This window comes from Vicia villosa, linkage group LG2, assembly GCF_029867415.1.
Source record: "Vicia villosa cultivar HV-30 ecotype Madison, WI linkage group LG2, Vvil1.0, whole genome shotgun sequence".
NCBI classification, from domain to species: Eukaryota; Viridiplantae; Streptophyta; class Magnoliopsida; order Fabales; family Fabaceae; genus Vicia; species Vicia villosa.
In genome coordinates, this window is record NC_081181.1 from 70,425,027 (window position 1) to 70,439,960 (window position 14,934).

Sequence of the window (14,934 nt, forward strand, 5' to 3'; positions counted from 1 at the left end):
TCGTAACTTTCAGCAAATAAAAGTGCTCACAGAAGACGGGGGTGATGAAATCCGTGATCAAGAAGGTATATGTGGAATTGCGAAACGATATTTTGATTCTTTTTTTGAAGCGAGGGCAGGAAGTTATGAGCCAGTGTTGAATTTGATTCAACCGGTTATTTCCGGTAATGATAATGAGATACTCACAGCCCCCATTTTAAAAGAAAAAATGTATCAGGCGCTGATTCAGATGCATCCTGACAAGTCCCGTGGGCCGGATGGTTTTAATCTGGCTTTTTATCGGAATTTTTGGGAGATTTGTGGGGAGGATATTTTTCTTGAGGCAAAGATTTGGTTAGAAAGAGGTTATTTTCCGGATACGCTTAATGATACTAATATCTGTTTGATCCCGAAGTGTGGTAACCCCAACAGCATGAAGGATTTACGTCCGATCTCTTTATGCAATGTAGCCTACAAGATTGTATCCAAACTTCTGGCCAATAGATTAAAGACATGTTTGGATAAATGTATTGGTGAGGAGCAATCAGCTTTTGTTGATGGGAGATCTATTCTTGATAATGCCATGATTGCGTTTGAAGTTATCCATGCACTAAAGAGAAGGACTTCGGGAAATAATGCCCAATTGGCCTTGAAGATTGATATAAGTAAAGCTTATGATAGGGTGGATTGGGGATTTCTGAGAGGAATGCTGACTAGTTTGGGCTTTGCAGAAAGTTGGATTCGGTGGATGATGATGTGTGTCACGTCGGTGAATTATTCCGTGCTTGTGAATGCAGAAAGTGTTGGTCCAATTACTCCAGGGAGAGGCTTGAGACAGGGGATCCTCTTTCCCCGTATCTCTTTATTCTTATTACTGAAGGTCTTTCGGCTCTTGTCAGGAAAGCTGTCGCTAGTGGGGATCTTCACGGGGTCCAAATTTGCAGAGGAGCGCCCAGTGTGTCTCACCTGCTTTTTGCTGACGATTGTTTTTTATTTTGCAGGGAAAATCTCACTGAAGTTCACAATATTATAGAGATTCTTAATCTTTATGCTGATGCGTCCGGTCAAGATATTAACCTTTCAAAATCTGAGGTGTTTTTTAGCAGGAATATCAGTATACCTGCTTAGGAGGATCTGGCTAGTATCATGGGGGTTCGTCATGTTCTTGGTACGGGTACCTATTTGGGACTCCTGTCCCTGATAGGTAGGTGTAAGAAGGCCACTTTTGGTTATGTGAAGGATAGAATTTGGAAGAAGATTAATTCGTGGAGAGGTAGACCGATTTCTAAAGCAGGGAAGGAAGTGATGATTAAATCGGTTCTTCAATCTATTCCTACCTATGTTATGAGCCTCTTTATTCTCCCAGAGGATATTGTTTCTGACATTGAGAAAATGCTTAATTCCTTTTGGTGGGGAGGTGGTGGAGAGCGAAACTGTATCAGGTGGATGTCGTGGGATAGAATGGCAGGTGCTAAGTCCGAAGGTGGGTTAGGTTTCCGTGAACTTAAGTCCTTTAATATGGCTATGGTGGCTAAAAGAGGGTGGCATCTCTTGTCTAAGCCTCACTTTCTGGTTTCCAGAATCTATAAAGCAAGGTATTATCCTCATACGTCGTTCTTTGATGCTAATTTGTGTAATAATCCTAGCTTTGTGTGGAGAAGTATTTGGAAAGCTCGAAAGCTTTTAACTCTTGGTTGTAGGTGGAGCATTGGTGATTGTAGGAATATACCTGTGATGGGTGCCTCGTGGATTAGAGGAGAGAGTGGAGGAATGGTGAAAGGTCCTCAACGACAAGGTGTGTATGATCTCACTGTTAACGACATATTGTCCAATAATGGAAAATTTTGGAACATACCTTTAATTCGGGATTTGTTTGATTTTGTAGCTGTGAAGGATATTATCCAAGCCCCGTTGGTGGATGACGTCTTGGAAGACAAATGGGTTTGGAAAGAGGAGCAGAATGGTTGCTATAGTGTTCGGTCGGGGTATAGATTGTGGTTAAAGGAGCATGGAAAGTCGGGTTTTAGCAGAGTGAATGGAGATTGGCGTAGTCTTTGGAATATCAAGGCACTACCCAGAGTGAAACACCTTCTCTGGAGGATTTGTCGGGATTGTTTACCGACTAGAACAAGGTTGCAACAATATTATGTTTCTTGCCCGTTAGAGTGTCCGTTATGCAATCATCAAATGGAAGACTCTTGGCATGTCTTCTTCGGGTGTAATATTACGAATCAGAGTTGGCATACAACAGGTTGGTCTTATATTATTGATTCCCGTTTTCATACTTTCCATGACACTTCTTCTCTAATTCTGGATATCTGTAGTCGGGAGGATAGTATGGTGGCGGGGAGAGTCGCTATGTTGATAGACACTCTTTGGAGAAACCGTAATAACATGATTTAGAATAATGAGAGTGAGGCGTATTCTAAACTTGGGTTGAATGCTTTTTATAGTTGGCAAGAATGGTTTATGGCTCAAGAAAGTAGTGGCCGGGAGCAAACTCATCAACCTATTTTGAATTGGAATCCACCGTTAATTGGTCGGTTGAAATGCAACGTTGATGCGGGCTTTAATGTTAATCGGGGTACCACTAATAGAGGTTGGTGTATAAGAGACCACATGGGAAATTTTGTTTTTGCTGGAGCAGCTTGGGATTTTGTTTCATTCCCAACTCTAGAAGCGGAAGCGTTGGCTCTCAAAGAAGCTATCCAGATTGCTATTGATCTTAATTTAGAGAATGTTACCTTTGAGAGTGATTTTCAAAATACAGTTCATGCTATTCGTAAGGATTTTGGTGGGTCCTCCGATTTTAGTGCTATTATCTCATCTATTCGTAGTTTATTGTTTAATTATCCTAACTTTGAGGTAAAGTTTGTAAAGCGCCAAGCGAACTCGGTTGCTCACGCCATAACGAAGGCGGCCGATTCTTGGAATATGCGTAGTTTCTTTCATTTGGCACCTCCTTGTATTGAATCTTTACTTATTAATGATATGAGTTGATTTTCCTTTGGTCAAAAAAAAATTATAAATCTAACGCATTAAATGACAATGATTAATATTAACACAAATTTATTTGTCTTAAAAATCATTTACAAAATAATTAATATATTACTATAAATTTAAAACTCAATAAATTACCATAAATTCATATATTACCATATTATTTTCTTTAAAATTCAATATACTTTTCTGTTATACGCTACAAACTGATTTCATTAATAAACTGACCAAACAAATTGATAATAAAAAAAAATTCAACAAAATTGTGTCTTAAACTCATATGGGTTGAAACTTAACAAAAATAGATATAAAACAAAAATGAAGAATCATTGATGCATCAACAACTCCAATCAAATGAATGTTTTTTATTTTTTTAACTAACATTACATCTTGAGACATTTTTCCAATATTTATAGTTGATTAACATTTTTCTAATATTAATAAATAAATAAGTTAATTATGATTTATATTATATGAGGTAGTATGATAATTTAAAAATTTAAATTATAATGGTTAAATTTATAAGAAAGGGAAGCTAAATTAAACATGGTATACAAAATGATGTCGATTAAAAATCTCATACTGACAGATAAAGAGGGCTGAAATTATAGAATGGGGTGAGAAGGGTGTAGCGGTCAAAAAAGTGAGAAGGATAATAACGCCTTTTGAGCATTAACATCTTCCTCTTTTTTTCTTCTTTTCTTTTGGAAACGGCACGCACAATTCTTCACGTGAAATTTGGAAGAAAAACAGCCTTCCTTGGGGGGGGGGGGGTTTCCTAGCCACACGAACTTTTAATTTATCCTAAACTAGTAGGAAGGGGGAAAAAATCTCAATCTACCCTAAGTTGTCTAGGTGTGAGGATTTCTAATAGAGATTTCTGAGGTCCGGTAGGCTGGTTATACTAAGGGAAGGTATTAGCACCCTAAGTATATGTAGTACTTTACGAGAACCTTTTCTACTATCTGGGCATTGATTTTATGTTTGTTTGTTGCTTGATTATTGGGAAAGTTTCTCCTTTGTGTTAGGAGAGGAAATGAACTGAAGATTGACATATGAATTGAATGTTTTTGATGTTTTGTTTGCTCGCAAAGATTCCTTGTGAACCTTTTGCCTACATATCCCTAATGGAAGTCAGAGTTTCTGTAGTTCGGGGAACTAATTAGGGAAATGAATTAAATTTGAAGGTGCCTTGCTTAAAGCTCAAGGTTGAAGCTTGAATGACCTCTGTTTACAAGAAAGAGACGAATAGTCATCTTTACAGAGAGATATTTCTACTGTTCCACCACAAACATTTGAAGTGACAGAAAAGGGGTTCGTTTCATAAGAGATGGGACCTTACTTGGATGAAGCAGGTATGTCAGTCACAGTCTCTTGAATGAAAGAACAATTCTCAACCAATTTAGAGAGAGATGACAGTCTGGATGTGAAGTCGACAAAGCTGTGCATCTAGTCAGTCTAAATGGGAAAATATTTGAAAGTGAACTGAAAAATGTTTGTATATTGAATGTGGAAAAATAGGAGAAATGTCTCTTTGTAGAGATAAATCATGTCTATCTATTGTATGAAAGATCTGGATTTGACTGGCTTGTACAAGGCCCAAGCTTGAGGCTTAAACTGACAGTTTGAGACTGACTCTAAGGGGATGAAAAATCATATTTCAAAATATCATGTCTAAACTGGATTAAACCAAATAATTCGATTGAATAATTAGGTCTCTATAACAAAACTATATAGTTATTAAACTGGTCGAACTAGATGATTCGGTTTCTAAAAAAATCACGACACCTTCAAAATTTTAAAATATCATAATTTTACATGTTCATTTTTTAAATTCAAATTCTAAACCTAATCATCACACACAACACAATAGCACAAACAAATCCAAATAAATTTTGCACATAATTATAATTCTAATTAATATAAATTTAATATAAGAAAGTTGTTCTAAATAAGATATGAATAAAGTCTACTTATATTTTAATATTATTTTTAAAATATAATATCAAAACAATGTCGTTTTGTCTTAGAAAAAACAACCATTTAACTCGTCGGTTTTCCAAAATTGTTAGTTCACCGGTTTTGGCTGATTCTGACTTATTCTCACTGGTTCAATAATTTATCTAGTTCAACACTCAAATCAGACTGATGACCCCTCTAATTCTTGATTTGACCGGCCAGTTCGATCTGATTTTTAAAGCCTAGTCTGAACATTTTAATTCCATAAGAATAACAAATAATTTTAAAATCAAGTATCCAATTAAACCCATTACAAGTTGATCCCAATATTAACTAGTCTAAACATTATCAAATAATTAATCATAACATTAGTCCAATTTTTTTAGAAAAAAAAACACACAATTAATTGTAACCTTTAAAACAATTATGAGTATTGTAGTTGGATGAAATCCTAAAATTTATATCATGCTCCCAACTTAGTCGTTGGTTTTCAAACTTGCAATTTTATGCTAAGATATTGTAGATAGCTGGCAATATTATAATGCATATCCATATAAACGATGTGCCAAACATCATCACTAACTTGGGTCTGTAATTTAATTAGCTTTATTATTATTCTTCCCTCCATTGTTGTATTGTATTAGTTATAAACAAGAAACATGCCAGCTATTACCTTAACTAGCTCTCTCTTGTTTGTTTATTCTATAAGAAAGAATCATTTTGCCGAAGCTTTACAATCATTCTCCATTATTTATAGCATCACTCCATTTTGGTAGAAAACATCAAACAAATTATTTAATACTATCATCAAAGTGCATATATCTTCAGCAATGGCTTCACCACTCAAGTTCACTGTTTTTGTAGCATGTCTTTTGGTTTTAGTTGCGGTTGCTGCTGCTCAATATGGTGGTGGATCTGACTATGATGCAAATGCACCTTCTGCCTCTCCAAGAAGCCTCAGTTATCCTATAGCCATCATTGTTCTTCTTCCTTTCATGCTTGCTTTTCTTGCAACTAAATAATGTGTTTAAATTTAATTAATACTTTCTATTTTTGTCTTGTCTTACTATTTTTATGTTATTGTTTCAATTGTTACCTTATTAAAGGATCATTATTCATGTCTTAAATTTATTGTTTTTATCTATTAATTATTATGTTTCTTTGAAATTGTACTCATGTAACACAATAAATCAATCTATTTCTTATTTTATATATATCTTTATATCATTGGAGTTTTTTTTATTGTTTTCTTTTTATAAAAGGTAATCGATAAGAATGTTAAAAATTTATTGTGGGAAATGTGAATCCCATGAATAAAAATAACTTGGATTTTTGTTAATGATAAGAAGACCGGTTTTATCTGTGTTCTATGAATATACATTGATTTGAGGGAAATATGACCGTAACATATTCAACTAGAAAGTTTAATCTATTATTAATTGAAAACCGACCTAGTAGTTCTTGAATAAGACCAAGAGTTTTTCTTTACCCACATCTCTATCTTTTTGGTCACCTCTGGTGAAAAATTCAAAATACCCTCACTTCGGAAATGCACTTCCAAAACGCTTTTTTTTTTGAGTTTTTCTTTACCCACCTCCCTATCTTCTTGGTCACCTCTAGTGAAAAACTCAAAATACTCTCACTTCAGAAATGCACTTCCGAAACGTTTTTTTTTTTCAAAATTTGTCTTATTTCGGAAATGTTTTCGGAGATGCATTTCCGAAAACACCCCTTTTTTGAGTTTTCGGAGATGCATTTCCGAAAACACTTTTTTTGGGAGGGGGTGTCTTCGGAGATGCATATCCGAAATAATCCAAGACTAAATTGGTCTTGGAATGTTTCGGATATACACTTCCGAAAAAATTCAATAATTATTAAAAAATTAAAATCAAGGTGAATCAATACAATTAATAGGTATAAAATCAAGGTGAATCAATAAAAATAAAATCAAGTTGAATCAAAATTTCCTAAACAATTTTAAAGTTAAAAATTATTTTATTAACTTATATAAATAAAAAACATTTAAAATTCCATAAGTAAATTTTGAATTATATAGAATTAAATATAAAATTTATTTATCAAAATAAAATTAAGACAAAATCTTTTTTTAATTTTTTTAAACTAAATAAAAAATTATAACTCATTTTTAATTATGAATCACAATAGAAATATATAAATATATAATAATAATTATTAATTTTGTAAGTGAAATATATAAATATATAATAATTAATATATAAATATATAAATATATAATAATTATTATAAACTAAAAGACTCATTTTTTTATTTTTTATAATTATTATATAAATATATAAATATATTTATAATTAATATATAATAATTATTATATAAATATATAAATATATAATAATTTTTATAAATATATAATAATTATTATAATTATTATATAAATATATAATTATTATTATAATTATCATATAAATATATAAATTAAAACACTCATTTTTTTAATTTTTTAGTAAATACATAATAATTATTATAAATATATCAATATATAAATAAAAATTGTAACTCATTTTGAAAGTGAAATTATTTTAATTTTTTTAATTAAAATTATTATAAATTTTAAAATATGAATCAAAATAGAAATATATAATAATTATTATTCATAACTCATAAATTATATCAAAATATATAATTATTACTATTCATTACTCATAAATTATATCAAATTTATGATATATGAATTAATTAATATCCTAAAATTAATTTTTGGGACTTTTAGATTTTTCTTTTTGTTTTTTCGGTGATGCATCTCCGAATTAATCAAAATCTCAATTTTTGGGATTTTTTCGGAAATGTACTTTCGAAGTCTGGAAAAATTTAGAAAAAAAATACTTCGGAAATGCATTTCTGAAGCAGGGGTAAATTGAGTATTTCGCTGGGGGTGACCCCCATAGGGAGGTGGGTAAAGAAATTTTTTTTTTTTATTTCGGAAATGCACTTCCGAAAACACGAAAAAAATGTGTTTTCGGAGATGCATTTCCAAAAACACCCCTTTTTTGAGTTTTCGGAGATGCATTTCCGAAAACACTTTTTTAGGAGGGGGTGTCTTCGGAGATGCATATCCGAAATAATCCAAGACCAAATTGGTCTTGGAATGTTTCGGATATACACTTCCGAAAAAATTCAATAATTATTAAAAAATTAAAATCAAGGTGAATCAATACAATTAATAGATATAAAATCAAGGTGAATCAATAAAAATAAAATCAAGGTGAATCAAAATTTCCTAAACAATTTTAAAGTTAAAAATTATTTTATTAAGTTATATAAATAAAAAACATTTAAAATTCCATAAGTAAATTTTGAATTATATAGAATTAAATATAAAATTTATTTATCAAAATAAAATTAAGACAAAATCTTTTTTTAATTTTTTTAAACTAAATAAAAAATTATAACTCATTTTTAATTATGAATCACAATAGAAATATATAAATATATAATAATAATTATTAATTTTGTAAGTGAAATATATAAATATATAATAATTAATATATAAATATATAAATATATAATAATTATTATAAATTAAAAGACTCATTTTTTTATTTTTTATAATTATTATATAAATATATAAATATATTTATAATTAATATATAATAATTATTATATAAATATATAAATATATAAATATATAATAATTTTTATAAATATATAATAATTATTATAATTATTATATAAATATATAATTATTATTATAATTATCATATAAATATATAAATTAAAACACTCATTTTTTTAATTTTTTTTGTAAATACATAATAATTATTATAAATATATAAATATATAAATAAAAATTGTAACTCATTTTGAAAGTGAAATTATTTTAATTTTTTTAATTAAAATTATTATAAATTTTAAAATATGAATCAAAATAGAAATATATAATAATTATTATTCATAACTCATAAATTATATCAAAATATATAATTATTACTATTCATTACTCATTAATTATATCAAATTTATGATATATGAATTAATTAATATCCTAAAATTAATTTTTGGGACTTTTAGATTTTTCTTTTTGTTTTTTCGTGCATCTCCGAATTAATCAAAATCTCAATTTTTGGGATTTTTTCGGAAATGCACTTTCGAAGTCTGGAAAAATTTAGAAAAAAAATACTTCGGAAATGCATTTCTGAAGCAGGGGTAAATTGAGTATTTCGCTGGGGTGACCCCCATAGGGAGGTGGGTAAAGAAATTTTTTTTTTTTATTTCGGAAATGCACTTCCGAAAACACGAAAAAAATGTGTTTTCGGAGATGCATTTCCGAAAACACCCCTTTTTTGAGTTTTCGGAGATGCATTTCCGAAAACACTTTTTTTGGGAGGGGTGTCTTCGGAGTTGCATATCCGAAATAATGCAAGACCAAATTGGTCTTGGAATGTTTCGGATATACACTTCCGAAAGAATTCAATAATTATTAAAAAATTAAAATCAAGGTGAATCAATACAATTAATAGGTATAAAATCAAGGTGAATCAATAAAATCAAGGTGAATCAAAGTTTCCTAAACAATTTTAAAGTTAAAATATATTTTATTAACTTATATAAATCAAAATCATTTTAATTCCATAAGTAAATTTTGAATTATATAGAATTAAATATAAAATTTATTTATTAAATAAAATTAAGACAAAATCTTTTTTTAATTTTTTTTAAACTAAATAAAAAATTATAACTCATTTTTAATTATGAATCAGAATAGAAATATATAAATATATAATAATAATTATTAATTTTGTAAGTGAAATATATAAATATATAATAGATAAATATATAATAATTAATATATAAATATATAAATATATAATAATTATTATAAATTAAAAGACTCATTTTTTTAATTTTTATAATTATTATATAAATATATAAATATATTTATAATTAATATATAATGATTATTATATAAATATATAAATATATAATAATTTTTATAAACATATAATAATTATTATAATTATTATATAAATATATAAATATATAAATTAAAACACTCATTTTTTTAATTTTTTTTGTAAATACATAATAATTATTATAAATATATAAATATATAAATAAAAATTGTAACTCATTTTGTAAGTGAAATTATTTTAGTTTTTTTAATTAAAATTATTATAAATTTTAAAATATGAATAAAAATAGAAATATATAATAATTATTATTCATAACTCATAAATTATATCAAAATATATAATTATTATTATTCATTACTCATAAATTATATCAAATTTATGATATATGAATTAACTAATATCCTAAAATTATTTTTTGGAATTTTTAGATTTTTTTTTTTTGTTTTTTCGGTGGTGCATCTCCGAATTAATCAAAATTTCAATTTTTGGGATTTTTTCGGAAATGCACTTTCGAAGTCTGGAAAAATTTAGAAAAAAAAACTTCGGAAATGCATTTCTGAAGCAGGGTAAATTGGGTTTTTCGCTGGGGGTGACCCCCATAGGGAGGTGGGTAAAGAAAATTTTTTTTATTTATTTCGGAAATGCACTTCCGAAAACACGAAAAAAAGGTGTTTTCGTAGATGCATTTCCAAAAACACCCCCTTTTTTGAGTTTTCGGAGATGCATTTCCGAAAACACTTTTTTTTGGAGGGGTTGTCTTCGGAGATGCATATCCGAAATAATCCAAGACCAAATTGGTCTTGGAATGTTTCGGATATACTCTTCCGAAAGAATTCAATAATTATTAAAATAATTAAAATCAAGGTGAATCAATACAATTAATAGGTATAAAATCAAGGTGAATCAATAAAATCAAGGTGAATAAAATTTTCTAAACAATTTTAAAGTTAAAAATTATTTTATTAACTTATATAAATCAAAAACATTTTAGTTCCATAAGTAAATTTTGAATTATATAGAATTAAATATAAAATTTATTTATTAAATAAAATTAAGACAAAATATTTTTTTAATTTTTTTAAACTAAATAAAAAATTATAACTCATTTTTAATTATGAATCAGAATAGAAATATATAAATATATAATAATAATTATTAATTTTGTAAGTGAAATATATAAATATATAATATATAAATATATAATATATAAATATATAATAATTAATATATAAATTTATAAATATATAATAAATATTATAAATTAAAAGACTCATTTTTTTAATTTTTATAATTATTATATAAATATATAAATATATTTATAATTAATATATAATAATTATTATATAAATATATAAATATTTAATAATTTTTATAAATATATAATAATTATTATAATTATTATATAAATATATAAATATATAAATTAAAACACTTATTTTTTTAATTTTTTTTTGTAAATACATAATAATTATTATAAATATATAAATAAAAATTATAACTCATTTTGAAAGTGAAATTATTTTAGTTTTTTTAATTAAAATTATTTTAAATTTTAAAATATGAATCAAAATAGAAATATATAATAATTATTATTCATAACTCATAAATTATATCAAAATATATAATTATTATTATTCATTACTCATAAATTATATCAAATTTATGATATATGAATTAATTAATATCCTAAAATTAAATTTTGGGATTTATATATTTTTTTTTTGTTTTTTCGGTGATGTATCTCCGAATTAATCAAAATCTCAAGTTTTGGGATTTTTTCAGAAATGCACTTTCGAATTCTGGAAAAATTTAGAAAAAAAATACTTCGGAAACGCATTTCTGAAACAGGGGTAAATTGGGTTTTTCGCTGGGGGTGACCCCCATAGGGAGGTGGGTAAAGAAACTTTCTTTTTTTTTTTATTTCGGAAATGCACTTCCGAAAATACGAAAAAAAGGTGTTTTCGGAGATGCATTTCCGAAAACACCCCCTTTTTTGAGTTTTCGGAGATGCAATTCCGAAAACACTTTTTTTTTTGGAGGGGGTGTCTTCGGAGATGCATATCCGAAATAATCCAAGACCAAATTGGTCTTGGAATGTTTCGGATATACACTTCAAAAAGAATTCAATAATTATTAAAAAAATTAAAATCAAGGTGAATCAATACCATTAATAGGTATAAAATTAAGGTGAATCAATAAAATCAAGGTGAATCAAAATTTCCTAAACAATTTTAAAGTTAAAAATTATATTATTAACTTATATAAATCAAAAACATTTTAATTCCATAAGTAAATTTTGAATTATATAGAATTAAATATAAAATTTATTTATTAAATAAAATTAAGACAAAATATTTTTTTAATTTTTTTAAACTAAATAAAAAATTATAACTCATTTTTAATTATGAATCAGAATAGAAATATATAAATATATAATAATAATAATTATTAATTTTGTAAGTGAAATATATAAATATATAATAATTATTGTAAATTAAAAGACTCATTTTTTTAATTTTATAATTATTATATAAATATATAAATATATTTATAATTAATATATAATAATTATTATATAAATATATAAATATATAATAATTTTTATAAATATATAATAATTATTATAATTATTATATAAATATATAAATATATAAATTAAAACACTCATTTTTTTAATTTTTTTTGTAAATACATAATAATTATTATAAATATATAAATAAAAATTATAACTCATTTTGTAAGTGAAATTATTTTAGTTATTTTAATTAAAATTATTTTAAATTTTAAAATATGAATCAAAATAGAAATATATAATAATTATTATTTATAAATCATAAATTATATCAAAATATATAATTATTATTATTCATTACTCATAAATTATATCAAATTTATGATATATGAATTAATTAATATCCTAAAATTAATTTTTGGGATTTTTAGATTTTTTTTTTGTTTTTTCGGAGATGTATCTCAGAATTAATCAAAATCCTAATTTTTGGGATTTTTTCGAAAATGCACTTCCGAAGTCTGGAAAAATTTAGAAAAAAATACTTTAGAAATGCATTTCCAAAGCAGGAGTAAATTGGGTTTTTCGCTGGGGGTGACCCCATAGGAAGGTGGGTAAAGAAATTTTCAAAACAAAAGGATAAACCTCGATCTGTTTAAATGGGATTTTCAAGGTAGATATTCTAATAATGTTGGGTGATTGAAATGTTCAACCATATTAAATTTTGAATTAACATCTAAAATAAATGGTTTCAAGTAAAAATTTAATGTGATCATAAAATATTGCATAACAACATCTCCTCTTTTCTATTTTAGTGTTTTTCAATCTCTCATTCACTTAATATATTCACTTAATATATGAATCACACAATCTCTTAATTCAAACTCCAAAATGGCTGAAAAGTCCTTTTTATATGTGTAAGAGGAAACACATTGTATTTCCATGAAACACACCCCGTTTAAGGAAAACACACACGGACGCAATGCGTTCCTCAGGGGCACAATGTATTCTGGAAACACAATGCATTTATGTCAAACACATTTCCTTATTCCAAAACATCTCATATAAGATTACCACAATTCTCTACATTGACTTTAAAATTGATGGTTATGTCAATTTATCCATAAACTACATTGCCACTCTATCCAAAAAACATGAGTCATTCTTCAAAAAACTTTTTTTCCTCCTCTTCCTGTTCTATTGATCAGAAGCATCCAGCAGCGTCACGTCCAATTTATCCATAAACTACCTTGCCACTCTATCCAAAAAACATGAGTCATTCTTCAAAAAACTTGACCAAGTATAAGAAATGCTTCAACCTTGATCTAAGAAATAATTTGGTGAACATATTTACTAAATTCTCTTTCGAATCCACCTTATAAACCAAAATCTCCCTTGACTCGGTCATGTCCCTTATGAAGTGAAAATGAGTGTCATTATGCTTTGTCCTTTCATTATATACTTGAAGATAAGCTAATTTATCAATGTCAATGTATATTTACACATTCTTGAGTGATTCAGCTAACTGAAAAATTAAGCCTCTCAATCACATGGCCTTCGTGCCCCCTTAACAAGGGTAATATATTTTGCTTAAGTAGTAGAAAAATAACCATCGATTGTTATTTTTTCTTCCAACTTATGACTATTCCAAATAACATAAACAAAGCACCGGTAACAATTTTCTACTTTTCACATTTCACGCATGATCTACATCTATAAAACCCTCCAAAGAGTCTTCATTTGTATATTTCAAACCACATGTTAAAGAATAATTCAAATATCTCAATACCCACTTTAAACTTTCTCAATGAATTAAACCATGATTGACCATAAACCAACTTACTATGCTAACTGCATATGCTAAGTCTACTTTACTACAAACCATATCATACATGGTGCTCTCAACCCCACTTGCATAAGGAGTAATTTCCCCCATCTTCTTTTCTTCTTCAATTTGATATCATCAACATATAAAAGAAGGTAGAGAATCACTTTTTCATTCATTTTCAATATGTATACACAATTGTCATAACTACTTCTCACGAAACCTTGTTTAAGAAGATATTCATCAAACCAAATATACCACTATCTTGGATTTCTTCAATAAACATACCTTATACTTGTCCTCTACAAAACTATCAGGTTGCTCCATGTAGACTTTCTTTTCAAGGTAACCATATAAGAAAGTTATTTTAATGTCCATCTATTCTAAATCGATATTATATTGATTTACAATTTCATTAAGTACATTTATAAAAATGTTTTACAGCACGTGAGAACACCTCAGTGTAAGAAATCCTGTCGGCCTAAGTAAACACTTTCGCTATAAGTTGTGCCTTAAACCTTAGTTCTTAATCCCCGAAATACCTTTCTTCTTCTTGATAATCCACTTTCATTCAATCACACTTTATTTCGTAGGTACTCTCACAAGCTCCCTAGTATGATTATTTATTAGCAAATGCATCTCGTCATTCATCGCCTTCAACAATTTTTTATTATGTTTACCTACAAAATCTTTCCTAAAGGTCTTTTGTTATGAGACTTACAACCCTCCTGGCACATTTAAATCATAACAAATAAGATCATCATAATTTTTCT